General features: G+C 41.8%; 1 protein-coding gene and 1 long non-coding RNA gene across 3 annotated transcripts in view; one reads left to right on the top strand and one right to left on the bottom strand.

Annotated features, from left to right (window-relative positions):
- LOC124878852 overlaps nucleotides 1–18,894 on the top strand; it is a 66,279-nt gene that overhangs the window by 22,389 nt on the left and 24,996 nt on the right. The gene's annotated exons all lie outside the window — the stretch shown is intronic.
- On the bottom strand, nucleotides 7,044–15,162 carry LOC124878853. Its single transcript, XR_007040868.1, has 2 exons — nucleotides 14,351–15,162; nucleotides 7,044–14,267 (listed from the first exon to the last, which is right to left on the bottom strand). It is a non-coding gene; the product is annotated as an uncharacterized LOC124878853 (long non-coding RNA).

The raw sequence follows: 18,894 nt of genomic DNA, 5'->3' as shown, positions 1-18,894 counted from the left end.
CTAGCACTAGCTTGTACTAGCCACTTGGCAGGTAAAAACAAACAAAATAACAAAACAAACTGTTGTTATCTTAAGTTAAAAAAAAACACTCTTACTCTATTTTGATTGAAAAAAATAGCCATCAGCAATTTAAAAAGTAATGTTATTATAAAAGACAATACCCTTTCTACTATTTTGAGAATTTGCAATACAATCTTTTAGCTGTCATAAGTACACCATATGATTAAGTACAAGGATTGCCTGTTATACTGGAAGGTTTTAAAACACTAAGATCCAACAACACAAGAATAGATGCTTGCAGCTTAAAACAGAATATTGGAGAGAGTTTTACTAGTGGGTTATTGCAAGTACTGGTTTACACATTCTGTGTTTCTTTGGATAAATATTGTTATGGCACTGACTGAGGCTTTGCCTAAATGCCTTTATTCTGTATAACTGCTGCCTGTTGTTACCTAATATGATAGAAAGGCAATGAGGTCTAAGTAGGCTAACACCCCAGCAAACTTGTAGGAAGAGCTTGTAGTTATATTAGCAGAACATACCTATATTTTTAAAGGAATGCAGAACATTATAAACGTCACAGCTTGTTCACTGACATTTTGACTCACTTAAGTAATACCACATATTCTACCTACCCAAAAAAAGATTTTGTGGAAGTTTAATGAGGGACAGTTTTGGTATCTGCTGGGTTTACATTTAAATATGACCTAAACTTAAAAAAAGTACAAAAAATCTGCAATTTAGTGTTTAGAGTTTATTCTTTCTTTATAATACAAAAACTTTGAAAATACCCACAGTTCTTTCAATGCCTTCAAACAAACCGATATTGCGGACTGTCTCTCCTTTAAAATCTTCCTATTATTGTTATTAATGGGTCATCGCACATGGAGTAGCCCAAAACTGAAGCTGAGCATTACAGAAAAAGTTAATTTTTTTCTGGTTTTCATTAGATTTTTTGTTCTTGTAAGCACCTTCTGATTGGTAAGGTAATTGTAAACAAAAAGGGGTGTAATACATCTTTATTGACTTTGTTTCGGGTGTACAACACTATTCATGGTGGGTTTTAAGCAGTGTTACAATACATAGTCACGTCTACAATTGAGAAAAAAGAACCTTGAAATACAAATACATCCGAGGCTTGTATTTTTTTATTTTTTTCGTGTGAATAGATAAATGGCTTTGCTCATTTTTTCTTTTTTTTTTGTAAACAAACCTTATTATATATTCAAGAAAAAGGGGACACCAGTAATGTGATTTAAAAAGAAACCACAGCACATCCCCCTCAAATAATAGTTTTTTTTAATATATATTTAACTGACATTAATCTGTTAAAACCTTCAAACCCATAAGCATTTGTCTTATTTTACAGAGTAAATATGTTTTTATGTTTCAAAAAGGATGATTTCCACAAAATATCTTTACCAAAGGCAGCTCTTTAAACATTAGAACTAAGCATTTGTAAGCATTTCTATTAATTATTAATTTAATTTGTCAAGCCAAGGCTAACTTATATGGTGATACTGCATATCTGAAAGAAATACCCCAGTTCTACTTCTCACTGTCACTTTCTTGGCTTTTGGCCTGGTTAAACATTGACTAATGTCTACACATCTCCAGGCATATTTGTTATCTGTTTCTTACTTTTACTTCTTGTTTTTTTTATATATTTATCCATGAATTTGTTGAATTACCTCCATTCCTTCAGAGATTTGGAGCCTGGGCACAACAAGGCAGCTGTCCTTGAGGATTTGGATGTTATTCAGCAAAGATTAACCTATTATCCATCAGAATGATGCAAAATACAAGACATCTCTGATTGCAAAACCATGTATGTACAAGAACAGTTGTCTTTTATGTGTACAAATAGCTGTGTTGTTGGCATGAAACTTGCTTCACACCATGTAATTGAATATGGGGGTAAAACGAGGCTTTTATTTGTTTGTGTGTCGCCGTTGATGGATTCCCCTCATAAGACAAGTAGAATCAGGGAGTGTTCTTCAATTTTGCTCCCACTCTTCAACCTACTTCCCCATCTCATTTTTTTCTCGAAAGCTGAAAGCATAGTCATCTTCCTCTACCCATTGTCTTTGTTGGTGTCACAGTAGATTTCATGCTACCACATGTTGTGTCTGGTTTGTTCTAATTTGAGAAGGAGGCATGCAATCTTTAATAACTGATATGGCCGTAACAAGAAGATCGGAAATTGGGAAGCTGTGGAAGACAGAGCTTTTGCTTTGCATCATCACCGACACATCATCATCAACTTTTAAGCCAAAGCATGGTGGTCAAAAGCCAGAGAAAATATTTATTTTAAAGACACATTACTATTAATAAGCATTTTTCATAGGCTTTTGCATATTTTTGTGATCTTCTCAGTGCATTGTTTCAAATGTAAGTTGTGGCTCAGAAAATGACAGATAATTTTACTCCTAACAGAAACTTGTTCAAAGTAAAGTTCACACAGGTTCATTCAAAATTATTTCATTTTCATAATTTACCACCTAAATAACTAAGTTCACTATTATGACATGAATGAGCTCTCATTTATTCATGAATTTGTTATAGAAAATGGCATCATGCTCCAATTAGCATATGGATTATGTCATCATGTAATATTTGCAGCACACCCTTTACCAGCGTTTTTACATCAGTTTATTTTTCTTTGCTCAAAAAAGTTCTGTTTTATTTATTTTTTTCCCAATAAAGGTACTTGCACTTACATGTTTATTTTCTTCTACTGGATAGTAAACTGAGAGTGACATTTTTAGTAAAGTGAGGCCCATCTTGATGGCGGTTTTAATATGTACTCGTACTCGTTGTCATCCGCTTTATCCGGGACCGGGTCGCGGGGGCAGCAGACTCAGCAGAGACGCCCAGACGTCCCTCTCCTCAGACACCTCTTCCAGCTCCTCCGGGGGGAGCCCAAGGCGTTCCCAGGCCAGCCGAGAGACATAGTCCCTCCAGCGTGTCCTGGGCCGTCCCCTGGACCTCCGCCCGGTGGGACGTGCCTGGAACACCTCCCGAGGAAGGCGTCCAGGAGGCATCCGATATAGATGCCCGAGCCACCTCAACTGGCTCCTCTTGATGTGGAGAAGCAGCGGCTCTACTCCGAGCCCTTCCCGGATGGCTGAGCTCCTCACCCTATCTCTAAGGGAGTGCCCGGCCACCCTACGGAGGAAGCTCATTTCAGCCGCTTGTATCCGTGATCTCGTTCTTTCGGTCATGACCCAAAGTTCATGGCCATAGGTGAGGGTAGTAAAGTAGATGGACCGGTAAATTGAAAGCTTCGCTTTTCGGCTCAGCTCTCTCTTCACCACAACGGACCGGCACAGCGCCCCCATTACTGTGGCAGCTGCACCGATCCGTCTGTCAATCTCCCGCTCCATTCTTCCCTCACTCGTGAACAAGACCCCGAGATACTTAAACTCCTCCACTTGAGGCAGGAACTCCTCTCCAACCTGAAGAGGACAAGCCACCCTTTTCCGGTCGAGAACCACGGCCTCGGACTTGGAGGAGCTGATCTTCATCCCAGCCGCTTCACACTCGGCTGCGAACCACCCCAGTGCATGCTGGAGGTCTTGGCTAGATGGGGCCAGCAGGACCACGTCATCTGCAAAAGAAGAGACGAAATCCTCTGGTCCCCAAACCAGACCCCCTCCGGCCCTTGGCTGCGCCTAGAAATCCTGTCCATAAAAGTTATGAACAGGACCGGTGACAAAGGGCAGCCCTGCCGGAGTCCAACATGCACCGCGAACAGGTCCGACTTAGTGCTGGCAATGCGAACCAAACTCCTGCTCCGCTTGTACAGAGACCGGATGGCCCCTAGTAAAGAGCCACCGATTCCATACTCCTGGAGCACCCCCCACAGGGCATCACGAGGGACACAGTCGAATGCTTTCTCCAGGTCCACAAAACACATGTGGACCGGTTGGGCAAACTCCCATGAACCCACGAGTACCCTGTAGAGGGTATAGAGCTGGTCCAGTGTCCCACGGCCAGGACAAAAACCACACTGCTCCTCCTGAAGCCGGGGTTCGACTATCGGCCGGACTCTCCTCTCCAATACCCTAGCGTAGGCCTTACCAGGGAGGCTGAGAAGTGTGATCCCCCTGTAGTTGGAGCACACCCTCCGGTCACCCTTCTTTTGAAGGGGGACCACCACCCCAGTCTGCCAATCCAAAGGCACTGCCCCATCTGCCACGCAATGTTGAAGAGGCGTGTCAACCATGACAGCCCCACAACATCCAAAGACTTGAGGTACTCAGGGCGGATCTCATCCAACCCCGAAGCCTTGCCACCGCGGAGCTTTTTAACCACCTCGGTGACTTCAGCCTGGGTGATGAAAGAGTCCAACCCTGAGTCCGCGGCCTCTGTTTCCACCAGGGAATGCGTGATGGCAGGATGGAGGAGATCCTCGAAGTACTCCTTCCACCGGCCGATAATGTCCCCAGTCGAGGTCAGCAGCTCCCCAGCCCCACTGTAAACAGTGTTGTTGAAGCACTGCTTCCCCCTCCTGAGGCGCCGGACGGTTTGCCAGAATCGCTTCGGGGCCAACCGGTAGTCCTTCTCCATGGCCTCACCGAACTCCTCCCAGGTCCGAGTTTTTGCCTCTGCCACCGCCACGGCACGCTTGGCCCCACAGTACCCGTCAGCCACCTCAGGAGTCCCACAAGCCAACCACAGCCGATAGGACTCCTTCTTCAGCTTGACAGCGTCCCTTACTGCCGGTGTCCACCACCGGGTTCGTGGATTGCCGCCGCGACAGGCACCGCAGACCTTACGGCCGCAGCTACGGGCAGCAGCATCGACAATAGATGTGGAGAACCTGGTCCATTCGGACTCTATGTCTCCAACATCCCTCGGAATCTGGTCAAAGCTCTCCCGGAGTTGAATACATCCCTGGCCGAGGGCTCTGCCAGACGTTCCCAGCAGACACCTCACTATGCGCTTGAGCCTGCCAAGTCTGTCCGGCTTTCTCCTCCTCCAGCGGATCCAACTCACCACCAGGTGGTGATCAGTGGACAGCTCACTCAGCCCCTCTCTTCACCAGAGTGTCCAAAACATGCGGCCGAAGGTCTGATGATATGACAACAAAGTTGATCATTGACCTCCTGCCTAGGGTGTCCTGGTGCCAAGTGCATTGATGGACACCCTTATGTTTGAACGTGGTGTTCATTATGGACAATCCGTGACTAACACAGAAGTCCAATAACAAAACACCGCTTGGTTTCAGATTGGGGAGGCCATTCCTCCCAATCACGCCTCTCCAGGTGTCACTGTCGTTTCCCACGTGGGCGTTGAAGTCCCCCAGCAGAATAATGGAGTCCCCAGGAGAGGCACTATCCAGCACCCCCGACAAGGACGCCAAGAAGGCCGGGTACTCCGCACTACCACTCGGCCCGTAGGCCGAAATGATAGTCAGAGACCTCTCCCCAACCCAAAGGCGCAGAGATGCAACCCTCTCATCCATTACATCTGAGGCTGCAATTCTGTTTTTTCCACCTAACTATGAACACACTCCTTAACCTTGTGGAAGAGGCTTACAAAATAATTAAAATTGCTATCTCTGGTGACGGTGGGTCCAGTAACAAATTGGACCTAACAGATTAAGAATAGGATGTCATCAAAGTTCATGTACATGTAAAAGTGGATAGACAAATACAGACAAAGCTCCAAATGGGTATGGTGTCTTCTGGTAAGACAGATATTGCATAGAAGTACTCCTCACAAGCCCTGGTTCAACGAAACCTTAAACTGTAACTGAAAGTTTATAGTTTGCTTGATAGATTTTAGGTGAGAGTGACTTGACTCTTGTGGGAGCAAGTTATTTAGTTATAATCTCAGTTTAGAATTGTAAAATTTGCATATTGTCACACAGCCCAAAAACATGTATTTCAGTTAACAGGTACCTATGTTTTAACTATGATCACAATAATTATTGGCTTCCGTCAAGGTACCTTGTAGTACCAGAGCGTAAATATGCATTAAGAAGTTTTATTTTTTTTATTTTAATGATACAGACATAAAAATAAAGGAAATGAAAAAAAAAAAAAAAACATTGAAATTGCAACATTTAGATATTTTCCTGCTTCGCTCATCTCATTTAGCTGAAAAGCAGATATAGGTGTGTGAACTGGGTGTGTTGAAGCGGGACACTCGTCTTTGAGAGCAGTATAGGGAAACCCTGCTGTATCTGATTGCACTAAAATAGTGGAGACTAACATTTGTGGGAACTTCATTACTGCTACAGCATATTCAATCATCTGTTGGCATTGCAATATATTATTTTGTAAGTTCTACAACGTAGCTGCGGAAACACAGGATTATAAACGTTTTCTGAGTTTGAAAGATCATAAACTTTCATTTGGATTTTTCTTGTGTGGAGGTGGAGTGCTTTGACTCTGGATATAAGTGATTTGCCAATTGAAGAATTCTGTTATTAGCCGCTAGGTAATTTAGACATCCTGTTACCTGCACTCGAGGGAGGGCAGTTTATGATGCCTTTTTCCTCAATACACGACTTGTTGAGTGAGATCTTTGTAAACACACAAGTCGTAAATAACAATAAAAGAGGTATAAGAAACCATCTGAAAATGAAATTACATATTACTGTGAATTAAAACAAACACGTTTATTTGTTGTTTTGCGATATAAAAGCATAGCATTAGCAGTAGAGAGAGGAATCGAAAGTGTTCTTTCAGTTTACTTGAGGCTGGGATTGGTTTAATCTAGATTTCATTTGTTCACAGAAATGATCTTAAAGTATACAGGATGTTTTATTATTATAGCTCACGCTGTATCATTTACCATAGATTTTGAAGGCAGGACATATAAGAAAACTGGATATTTGTGATAAATTGTTTAGTATGGGATTGACTAAAAATTAACTTAATTTGTGTACATCATTTGCTTGATATAACTATTTTGCCATTCTGAGTTTTATTTGCATTGAGATGTTACAAGTCAGTGTTGGAAATATTTTTAGAGAACACTGTCTATGTATACTCATGTCTAGTAGACAATAAGAGGAATCAACACATGGACAAATTCCCAATTCTCAGTTTTTAATGAAAAAAATACTGACAATTTCTTGTGCAATAATGTTACATCCGATGTAAATGCTGCCACAAAATGGATGACAGGTGGCTGTAGAAGTCTTCAGTAGTTTTGTTGTGTTTTTCAGAATCAGCTTTATTTGCCAAGTTTCTGCACACAAACACTTGTTCTCAATGAGGAAATTTTTTTTTCTGAAATATCAAAGGGAAATAAAAGTATTTTTACTACATATACAGTGTTTTTACCTGAAGGAATAACATGATTCAATTGTGCAAATATGCATGGTATCAACCACTCTGTTAAGTGTTCATTAAAGAAAGAGGAAAGAAACTGTCTCTGTGGCTTCTGGTTTTTGCAAATAGCACTCTGTAGTGCAAACCTGAAGGTAAAAGTCTAGATAGCTTGTATCCAGAATGTATGGGATCTGCAGAGATGGTAGTTACCCTTTTCCTGACCCTAGACCTGTACAAGTCAAGAAAGGAGGAATGGTCAGTCTGCATAATCCTCTCTGCAGACCTAATTGTTTGTTGTAGTTTGGACCTGTCCTGCTTTGTGTATGAGGCAAACCACACAGTGTAGAAAAAGACCAGCAGCTCATGTGAAAGGTTGTACTTGAATTGCAGCCAGAAGTTTAGGCTCTCCTGGGCCTATTTCCATACAGTATCTCTGTGTGAGGAACATCTCAGGTCCCTAGAAAGGGTGGTTCCTAGAAACTGGAAGTGATCCACAGCAGACAGTGTTGTTGAAGGTGGTGAAGGATGTGGAGAGTATTCTCCTGAAGTCCACCATCATCTCCACTGTTTTGACCAATAACAGTGGTGTCATCTGCAAACCTCAGGAGTTTCACAGACAGGTCTACTGAGGCTCAGTCACTTGTGTACAGGAAGAAGGGGAGTGGAGATAGAACACATCCCTGAGGGGGTACTGGTGCTGATGGTCATTGTGTGGAAGAAGATGCTCCCCAGCCTCACCTGCTGCTGTCAATTAGTCAGGAAGCTGGTTAGCTCCTGACAGGAGGAAGCCAGTACTTTGAGTTGGATCAGCTTCTGGTGGAGGATGTCTGGGTTTAAGGTGTTGAAGGACACGCTGAAGGCTACAAACACGATCCTGGTGTATGTCCCTGGATGTTCAAGGTGGTGCAGGATGAAGTGTAGCACCAGATTGACTGCATCAACCTGGTAATTGACAGTCTGTGACAACACCAGAAACTGACCACAGACATAAGGGCGACAAATCTGTAGTCATTTACCCCATGATAATGCGTTTTTTTGGAAATAGAATGATGGTGGAGCTTCTGAAGCACATGGAAACCTCAGACAGCTCTAGAGACTTGCTGAAGATATGAGTGATCTGCAAGCTGCTCTATCTTGGAATCAGTTTCAAAATGTGTGGTCAAACAGAGCATCATATGATTTACCTGACTCCATGTGTTGAATAAACTCCAGCTTCCTCCCACAGTCCAAAAACATGACGGTTAGGTTAACTGGTTACTCTAAATTTCCCTTATGTGTGAGTGTGTATGTGGATTCATGGTTGTTTGTCCTGTGTGACTCATTGTTGCCCTGTGATGGAGTGGCAACCAGTCCAGGGTGTACCCCACTTGTCGCCCAATCAGCGCTGGAGATAGACATGTTTTGTTAGAACACACTGTGTCTGTGGGCATACCTGTCAAAATTCCAGTCACCTCAAAGGCTGTGACTGACATAATATTGTAAACTTAACAAATACAGTCTGAAATTTGCACTTTTTGGACCGAAAAAGTTTAAGTTATAAAAGGTAACCTATTGTTACCTAAAAGTAGAGGGAAAATGATGTGATCACAACCACTGGTAGTTTTCTTGGCCTTAGTATTTAGAATTTTTATCTGAAAATAAAACTAAAACTCATAAACCATAGGCCTGGTCTATGAGGCCATGAAGTGCTGCAGTGGTCTTGTAATGGCCAATTCATAAAAATCAGGGAAACAGTGGACATGAAGAATGAGGGTTGGAAATCAATAGTATATAGGAAAGCTAAAATATTCTTAAGATCAAATGTTCTCGTGATGCTATCAGTTAGTTAGAAAGAGGAAGGCACTTTGCCAACTCATGTCCTCATGTCCTACATGACCTATTAATTGACTGAGAAGAGGTGCATCTCACACAGTGTTACTTAGAGTAAAATGGAATGCCTCCAACCAGTTGCTTCACACAAATTACAAATTAATAGGAGGAAGTGTTCAAAGCTAAAAAAGGTAAGAAAAAATGGAAGGAAAATAAAAAGATGTGAATGAGAATGAAAAGAAAATATACTGATTGGTACAAAATGAATGACTATTTGTAGTCCTTATTGTTTCATCATCGACAGAATATTTCTTTCTGCATATTCGATTTTAGGGATGAAGATGTTGTTTGTTGTCATTTGTTTTGTTTGTCAATATATCATGTTATTCACAAGAACCTTGCAGCAATTTGGGAAAGCTCAGATGATGTCATGGCTTTGTAAGCTTTTAATACCTTAATTCACAACATTTGAGACTAATCGAGACCCACCTTATGTCTTATTTTAAAGTAACACTTCAAGTTAGTGGGGACATGTACCAAAAGGCCGACATGGACCCAAGGCCATTTAGTGCAGAAGTAGCCATTATTCCAAAAGCAATTAAAAAGCCAGATTCCAGTTTGCAAATGGACTTGGAGACAAATACCTTAATTGTGGAGACATAGCCTATCGTCTAATGGAATCTAAATGTAAGTGTTTGGCCATACCAACTATTATGGTGATAGTCCCTTCCAAACTGTGAAGTATGGGGGTGACCGCATCATGTTATGGGGGTGATTTGATGCAAGAGGGATTGTGCATTTCAGAAAATAGGTAGTATCAAAGGGGACAGTTACCACCAGGATACCTTCAAATTAGTTACAAAGTGGCTTGTGTGGTTGTCACAAAACCTTGTAAACTTGCTCAAAAATGCTATGGAATCTAATATCACACTGTAAAGTCAAAGGCATTGACTTTGACAGAGAATAGGTGCCTTCACACTTTAGTTGAACCCCATCTGACTGTAAGAGTGGAAACAAACATACTATGATACAGACTGATTCATCGCAGAGTAAGACAAAGTAAGAATGGCAGTTTAATTATTATCCAAAATCAGCAAACAACAAATCACCACTTATGTAAGTGAGGTTTCTCATTCACAACAGCTTATGTTGTGTTCCATAAACCAGAAATAGGTAAATTTCCTCCAGTATGCGGCTCCATCAACAAAAGTAAGAGAAAAAGAAGGTAATTTTTTGTAAAATAGATTCTTACTTAAATATAAATAGGTCAGATAGACAAAAAAAACTGTGACGGGCCATTATTTGTTTCACATATTAAGTTCTGTTGCTGCATTGTTTGCAGCGGTAGGATTATTCATGAAAACGGAACCACAGAAATCGATTCTATTCTCTATCATCGTGCAAAGCTGTCTTCTTGAGCATCAAAGGCAGAGAACAAGAAATGTATTTGAAATAAAATAGTGCAACCATTTCCCATCCCTCACAAATTCTGTGATGCTTTTTTTTAATCAGTCTCTTTGTGCCTCCCTATTTTCTCCAAAATGTCACTCTCTCCCTCTTTTTGTGCGCTCCCCTGTGAACACATGGGTTCAAGGCTGATGGTAGCAGGCATTACTCGACAACAAACGGCAAGGGCCACTACCGGTGTCAAGCCACCACAGTCCGATCTGTGTCAGACATGAGGCGGGGTGAGAGGTGACTGCCGCAGAATTTAATGGTTCAGCGGTGCCGTTTTGGGAACACAAGCTGAAGAAAATAAAAGGACACCCTTTATTTTTTCCTTTTTAATGCTGCTCTCAATCTTTCTGCACCTTTGCTCCTGACTGCTCCATTGTTGTGACCCCCTTTTTATCTCGTCTACATCTCTGCCACACCTTAGACAAGACTAGGATGTGTCTCCATATTCGTGTATCTGTGCATTTTTTTTCTTTTAACAGACAGGGGATGCAAAGTGGCATTTTTTTTCACCGCAAAGGCTTGGTTTAGTTTGAGACTTTCATCAACCTATCATGTTTTGAAATATATAATTGTTAGAGTATATTGAATACAATACTTTGCAAAGGTGTTCCTACCTCTTTCCTATTCCTACCATCCAGATTTTGTCACGTTACAGCCAAGTAGAAGGAAGGTTCTGAATATAGGGTTCTGAATATCTGTGTTTATGCCCTCTGAGTCAACACTGTATCGCGGGCCACGATCAGAGAGGATTTCTTGAGGTATGCGGTGTAGACGAAAAACGTGCTTGACCAACAGCTGGGCAGTTTGGAGAGCCGAAGGGAGTTTTCCAAGAGACACAAGGTGACAGGACTTGGAGAAACGTTCAATAATGGTCAGGATGGTGGTCATACCTTGTGAACTTGGAAGGCTGGTGACAAAATCCAAACCGATGTGGGACCAAGGTCTTTTAGGGATGCTGAGAGGTTGAAGCAAACCTGCTGGGGGTTGGTTAGAGGATTTATTGTGGGCAAAAACATGACAAGCTTTGACATATTCCTTAACATCCTTATGTACAGATGGCCACCAAACCTTTCGTGAGATGAGAGCGATGGTTCGACTAGTGCCAGGATGGGCAGAAAACGTAGGTGAATGAAACCAGTGAATGAGTTTAGAACGAACTGCTGTGGGGAGATAGGTGCGCTTAGGTGGACCGGTACTGGGGTCTGGTTCGGATTGTAGAGCCTGGTTGACAATACTTTCAATTTCCCAAGAAAGGGAACCAACTATGCAACTGGGGGGAATAATAGTGGTAGGTTGTTTACCTGAGTCATCTGGTGAATACTGGCGAGACAATGCATCGGGTTTCACAGGCTTATCTCCAGGTCTGTTTGAACGGAGAGGATGACTGACAGATGATTGCTGCAGCAAGAGATTCAGAGATGTACTTCTCCATTGTTTGCCTTTCTGGTCGTGAGATATTGTAAAGTCAGCTGGACGGGAGCGGTGCTCCAGGAAGAAGGTCAATAGCACAGTAATACGGGTGATGGGGTGGAAGTGTGGCTTTGGATTTATTGAAAACTTGTTTTAAGTCCAGGTATTCCTCGGGAAGTTGTGACAGATCAGATGGTTCGGTCTCCTCTGAACTGACCGGAATGGAAATGGAAGGGGCGGCTGACTATAAACAATGAGTGGACCAGGCTTCGACTCGACCCTCAGAGCAGTTTAGATGGGGGTTCTGTTTGTATAACCAGGGAAAACCTAAAACCAGAGAACTTTACAAAATGGGAAAGACAAAAAAGGTTATTTTTTCAGGATGATTGCCAGAAATTATTAGCTCTATAGGTAAGGTGCGGTGAGTTACTTGATGGAGGGTTTTCCATCAAGAGCAAGGACTTGATGGGGAGGATCCAGGGGTTCTACTGCTATTTTCGCTTGTTGTACAAGTGACTAGTCAATTAAGTTTTGTTCGCACCCAGAGTCAATGAGAGCAGAAAGATTTAACTGATCTTGATGAAGGAGGAGGGTCACTGACAAGGTCAGTCTAGGGTTTTTTTCTTTGTTAATTTTTTGGTCCAGCATTTCCCCCTTTAAAGGTGGCGGACCCTCTCTTTTGGCCAAACCGGACAAGCTGTCACAAAGTGATCTGGAGAACCACAATATAAACACTGATTAGAGTGCCTACGGCGCTGCTCCTCTTCCGGAGTTAACCGGGTGCGCCCCAACTGCATGGGTTCTGGTTCTGGGGACTTTACACTCATCTGTGGGCGGGTTAATTGTGATTGGACTGATGGCCAAGTCTTATCATCAAACTGCTCTTTTCTAGAATGCTTTCTTTCTCTCATGCGTTTGTCCATTCGACTGGCCAGTGTTATATAGTCATTTAAAGTCTTGGGTTCTTCAACCAAGGCTAATTCATCCTTCAAGTGTTCATTCAAAGATTGAAAAAAGGCAGATTTAAGAGCATGGGATTTCCAGCCAGATGCTGCTGCCAAAGTACGAAAATCAATGGAATATTCTGACACAGGTCTATTTCCTTGTTTTAGCGCCATCAGGCGCCGGGCCACACTAGTTTGATCTAATTCAGAACAAAAAGTTTGTTTAAATTCCTGAATAAATTCATCAAAAGAGCAACCGAATTGACAACAGTCTGTGAATCTGCCTTCTGCCCAATGAAGCACTTTTCCAGTTAACAATCCTATAATAAATGCAATTTTAGCATCGTCATGGGGGAAACACTGAGGTGAACGGTTAAACACCAATGAACATTGTAACAAGAACCCTCCACAATTACTGATCTCACCGGAGTAATTTTCCAGATTAGGTGGGGTGACGTCACGAGAGTACAAAAGTTGTTGAGACACTGGAAGTGAGGCAGATGACTCAGCGGCTTGCTCTGGTGACTGGGATGTCCGGAGGTTCAGGGCGTGTTGCAGGATTGAGGCCATTTGATCCAATCGTTGACTGGAATGCCGTTGTTGTTCCAGGAGGGTATGAAGTGTAGATCCCTGTGATTGTATTTGGAGGCTATGTTCGGTTAAAGTCCTCCTGAGTGTTTCTGCTGGGTCAAATTGGCCTGGGTGTTCTGTCGTAGTGTTCTTTATAGATTTGACCCACAAACAGAAGGACACTCAGGAGGTAGAAGAAAAGTTTAACAAGTTTATTTGACAGGATATGTGAATTTAATTGGAACTGGAGGCACAGCACTGCACGGGAAAGGAGGACGGGTAAGTTCTCTGAAGATGAACGGAGTACTGGGAATTAAATGAGACTTGAGCTTACTGTCTTTGATGAGAGGGGTTGGTGTGGAGGAATTATACAAAGCCTGGGAGGACTGAACAGACACTGCTGTGGCACTGGTGAATAGTCCAGGATGACAGTGAGTATTTTCTGCGGAGGCTTTGGTGAGTATTGACAATGGATATCCGTATGAATAATTTGGAGATTAATTTACCTGATGAGTCTTTGGTGATTAGTTGGTTGAGCTGGGTTCGCTTGTCTGGAGGAATTGGTACTGAGCTGTCAGCTGGAGATTGAACCAAACTTGGATTCTTCTGAGGTTTGAATGCTTAGGCTGAAGCGGGATCCAACACTGAGGACTTTGAGCCAGAGCTGAAGGTTGCATGAGCATGGAATCAGGACTTGAGAATCCTTAGGCTGAGGCAGGATCCAATACTGAGGACTTTGAGTCAGAGCTGAAGGTTGCAAGAGCGTGAAACCAGGACTTGAGGATTCCTAAGGAAGGAACACAAAAAAGGTAAGAGACTTTGAGCTTAAACTTCAGACTGTGAATACAAGGCCTGGCCATCAGAAGTTACCACATAGGTTAACACTCAGGTACTGGAGTGCTGACAGCTCCACCTTCTTATATTCCAGCAGGTGATGGATATGCGGCACACCTCATACCCTCCACACCAGGGGATCTTGCCAGCATCTAGTGGTGAGTGTTAGCAGCAGGTAAAAACAATACATGAAACTCCCAGGCTGACATTCATAATGGAAATCTCCTAAAAGCTTGGCCACCCCTAGGAATAGCCAATAGCTTTAGCCTCCACGACCATCTAATCTGGGTTTATACTAAATGAAGATACTAAGAGAAGTTTCTACTGCAGGTAAGATATTAACTGTTGTAACCTTTGAATGGAGCCCTTACTTTAAAAATCCTTAACTTCCCCTTTAACCTGCAGATATTGTTAAAAAAAAGTTAAGATGCATGCTATTTAACTTTTTGATTATCTATTTACTAAACATGATCAGGATGATTGTCAGAACTGTTGATACAGCTCAAAATCCAATTTATTTAAAGATTGAACTCAAACATTTTTGCATGGTATGCTGCAATGTCACTCTGAATCTGGGTTATTATTTGACCTGTTATATAGTTAGAAATGCTTTGGCAGAGTAAGGCAAAAGATAAAAATAAATGTGTAAATAAAGAAGGACAGAGAAAGACCAAGAGGTTTGTCCCCCATTCGTACTGCTTACTCTCACACTCACTTTTTACATGCACTCTCCACAGTAACATGCATTGCCTTTTATCAGCAAATTAACTTGACCGGAGGCACCTGGTTATTAGTTATTAGAAGTAATGAATAATCCATTTCTGGCACAATTCCCAATTGTGTTTAATTAGCTGTCATTATTTATTAAAATAATATTTAAGGAAATATTATCTTGAATAACAACCAAACCTTTCTGGATAAATAGGTCTTGATGGTGTTTAATTAGCTGCCTTTATTTATTGAAATAATATTTATGGAAACATTATTTAGGAAATATTAAAATAATATTTAAGGAAATATTATTTTGAATAAGAACCAAATCTTTCTGGATAAACGGGTGTTAATGGTGTTTAATTAGTTATTACATTTAGTAAAATAATATTTAGGGAAATATTATTTCCTTGATTCAAAACTAATAATCTTTTTGGGTAAATGATCTTCAGCTGACTCATAGTAGGTGAACACGTGTTCTTAGCTGTTAGTGGTTGGGGCTCACAAATGAAACTAATAGCTTATCATCAGAAGCAAACACATACCCTTAAAATACCACTGATAAAAAGGGTTAATAAGCATAAGTGTGGACGGCGCATTATGGCTTCTTCTGTGTTTAAAATCAACCTTTAAATAAAGTTTGTCTTAATTTTAAAAACACAAAACACATAAACTGAGTACATGCGCTGAGCAGCTAATCTGCTAGCACTAAGATAACCGAGTTCTCAACACAAACAAAACCAAACATCATAAAACGAACATTGTTTAGATTATTTCATTCTAAACTAATCTTCTCTGCCCAAACACTATCTCTTACATGAACCATGCTGAGGAGAAGTTGTCCAGGATGACAAAGTTGGGAAAGCATCCACTGTGAAAAAAGGGTTAACTTGCAGCTAACCTCCGTAGCTGTGAGAAAGGGCTTTAGCTGGGAGCACGTTCGCCTCCTTGAGTGGCCGTGATGCGGCGGGGAAGCTTTCGCTGCCTGGATGTGCACGCAGGAAGGTGTGCGATGCGGTCCCAGCCTTCTTTTCCAGGCCGTGGGGGAAATCTTCTTCGATTAGCGCTGCTTCTGGAGGCCTAAGCAGAAAAATCAAGTCAAGTATGTCTCTTTACGCCCTTTATTTGATTGAATGCTGGATACTTGAACAGCAAATCATTACTTAACTTTGTTGCATGTGATCATAGTAACTCTGGATCCAGTTTGAAGAGTTATGTCTGTTTGCCAGCAAAGAAACATTAGCGCGCTATGTCTCTTCTTCTAGTTCCGCTGGGGACCTGCATGGAAAAGATTTGTTTGTTGGGACGTGGCATTTTTATTCAAACAGTGATGTCACGGGACGTCTGCTGTTATTCCCTTCTTGTTCCTGGCTGTGCTGGAAGTAGGATATTGTGATTTATTTTGAAAGTTCCAAAAAAGTTGTTACTGGCCTTTAATGTTGTAACCCATTGCTGGGGTCCCAACACCAGTCAGAAACTCAAAGATCCAATTGTTAGTAAACAGTGACGGACTTTGTCATTTTGGGAAAAAACAAACCTTTGTAAAAGGGCCCTCCCTCAAGTCTGCCTTAATGTACCATCAGGTCCTGAGGTTAAAAGATCCGGTGGGCCGCCACAATTTTCATTCTGTAAAACTGTGAACCAGACAACAGCGTAGCACACTTTCTTTTCCTATTTTAATAAGACACAACTACTAATTAAAATTTTTTTGGAAAAACCTTAGTTTTATTATTGTGATAAAGTGCTAAAACAAGTGTATAAAGCAGGTAGTCTTCTGTGAATTGGGAATGGAGATTGTATCTAGATAAAAAAACATCAAATTTGTTAATACTGGAGGAGATTAACTCACTACTCTGTACTTTGAGCGTTTTACAGCAATAGGTGATCAATAATTATCTTGATTATCCAGTAGGAAGTATATGAAAAAGGTTGTGTCTTATGTCTTGTTTTGCTATAGAGAGAATCACATGAGAGAATCCCAGGTCAATTGCAACACGTATACAGGTCCTTCTCAAAATATTAGCATATTGTGATAAAGTTCATTATTTTCCATAATGTAATGATGAAAATTTAACATTCATATATTTTAGATTCATTGCACACTAACTGAAATATTTCAGGTCTTTTATTGTCTTAATACGGATGATTTTGGCATACAGCTCATGAAAACCCAAAATTCCTATCTCATAAAATTAGCATATCATTAAAAGGGTCTCTAAACGAGCTATGAACCTAATCATCTGAATCAACGAGTTAACTCTAAACACCTGCAAAAGATTCCTGAGGCCTTTAAAACTCCCAGCCTGGTTCATCACTCAAAACCCCAATCATGGGTAAGACTGCCGACCTGACTGCTGTCCAGAAGGCCACTATTGACACCCTCAAGCAAGAGGGTAAGACACAGAAAGAAATTTCTGAACGAATAGGCTGTTCCCAGAGTGCTGTATCAAGGCACCTCAGTGGGAAGTCTGTGGGAAGGAAAAAGTGTGACGAGAAGAGGTGATCGGACCCTGAGGAAGATTGTGGAGAAGGGCCGATTCCAGACCTTGGGGGACCTGCGGAAGCAGTAGACTGAGTCTGGAGTAGAAACATCCAGAGCCACCGTGGACAGGCGTGTGCAGGAAATGGGCTACAGGTGCCGCATTCCCCAGGTCAAGCCACTTTTGAACCAGAAACAGCGGCAGAAGCGCCTGACCTGGGCTACAGAGAAGCCGCACTGAACTGTTGCTCAGTGGTCCAAAGTACTTTTTTCAGATGAAAGCAAATTCTGCATGTCATTCGGAAATCAAGGTGCCAGAGTCTGGAGGAAGACTGCGGAGAAGGAAATGCCAAAATGCCAGAAGTCCAGTGTCAAGTACCCACAGTCAGTGATGGTCTGGGGTGCCGTGTCAGCTGCTGGTGTTGGTCCACTGTGTTTTATCAAGGGCAGGGTCAATGCAGCTAGCTATCAGGAGATTTTGGAGCACTTCATGCTTCAATCTGCTGAAAAGCTTTATGGAGATGAAGATTTCATTTTTCAGCACAACCTGGCACCTTCTCACAGTGCCAAAAGCACTGGTAAATGGTTTACTGACCATGGTATCACTGTGCTCAATTGGCCTGCCAACTCTCCTGACCTGAACCCCATAGAGAATCTGTGGGATATTGTGAAGAGAACGTTGAGAGACTCAAGACCCAACACTCTGGATGAGCTAAAGGCCGCTATCGAAGCATCCCGGGCCTCCATAAGACCTCAGCAGTGCCACAGGCTGATTGCCTCCATGCCACGCCACATTGAAGCAGTCATTTATGCAAAAGGATTCCCGACCAAGTATTGAGTGCATAACTGTACATGATTATTTGAAGGTTGACGTTTTTTGTATTAAAAACACTTTTATTGGTCGGATGAAATATGCTAATTTTGTGAGATAGGAATTTTGGGTTTTCATGAGCTGTATGCCACAATCATCCGTATTAAGACAATAAAACCTGAAATATTTCAGTTAGTGTGCAATGAATCTAAAATATATGAATGTTAAATTTTCATCATGACATTATGGAAAATAATGAACTTTATCACAATATGCTAATATTTTGAGAAGGACCTGTAGAATAATGTAATTTACTAATAAAATATATTACCTTTTCTCTCTATCTTGCTCTCCTCTAACGCTCCGTTTTTCTGTCTTCTCTTTTATGCCTCTTTCCCTGAAATGTTAATGTACTCTTCTTTTCTTTGTCCCTTCTTTCCTCCTGTCCTTTATTGTTCCTATTATGCTGTTATAACTGTAAATTCCTTTTCTTTCAGCTGTAATCATCCAGTCACTTTTGCATAGCTGGCGGGCACAGCTGACAGCTGATGTCACAAATTGAATCTAACTCTGCAGGCT

This window comes from Girardinichthys multiradiatus, chromosome 13, assembly GCF_021462225.1.
Source record: "Girardinichthys multiradiatus isolate DD_20200921_A chromosome 13, DD_fGirMul_XY1, whole genome shotgun sequence".
NCBI lineage: Eukaryota > Metazoa > Chordata > Actinopteri > Cyprinodontiformes > Goodeidae > Girardinichthys > Girardinichthys multiradiatus.
This window is presented reverse-complemented; position numbering and strand designations above follow the sequence as displayed.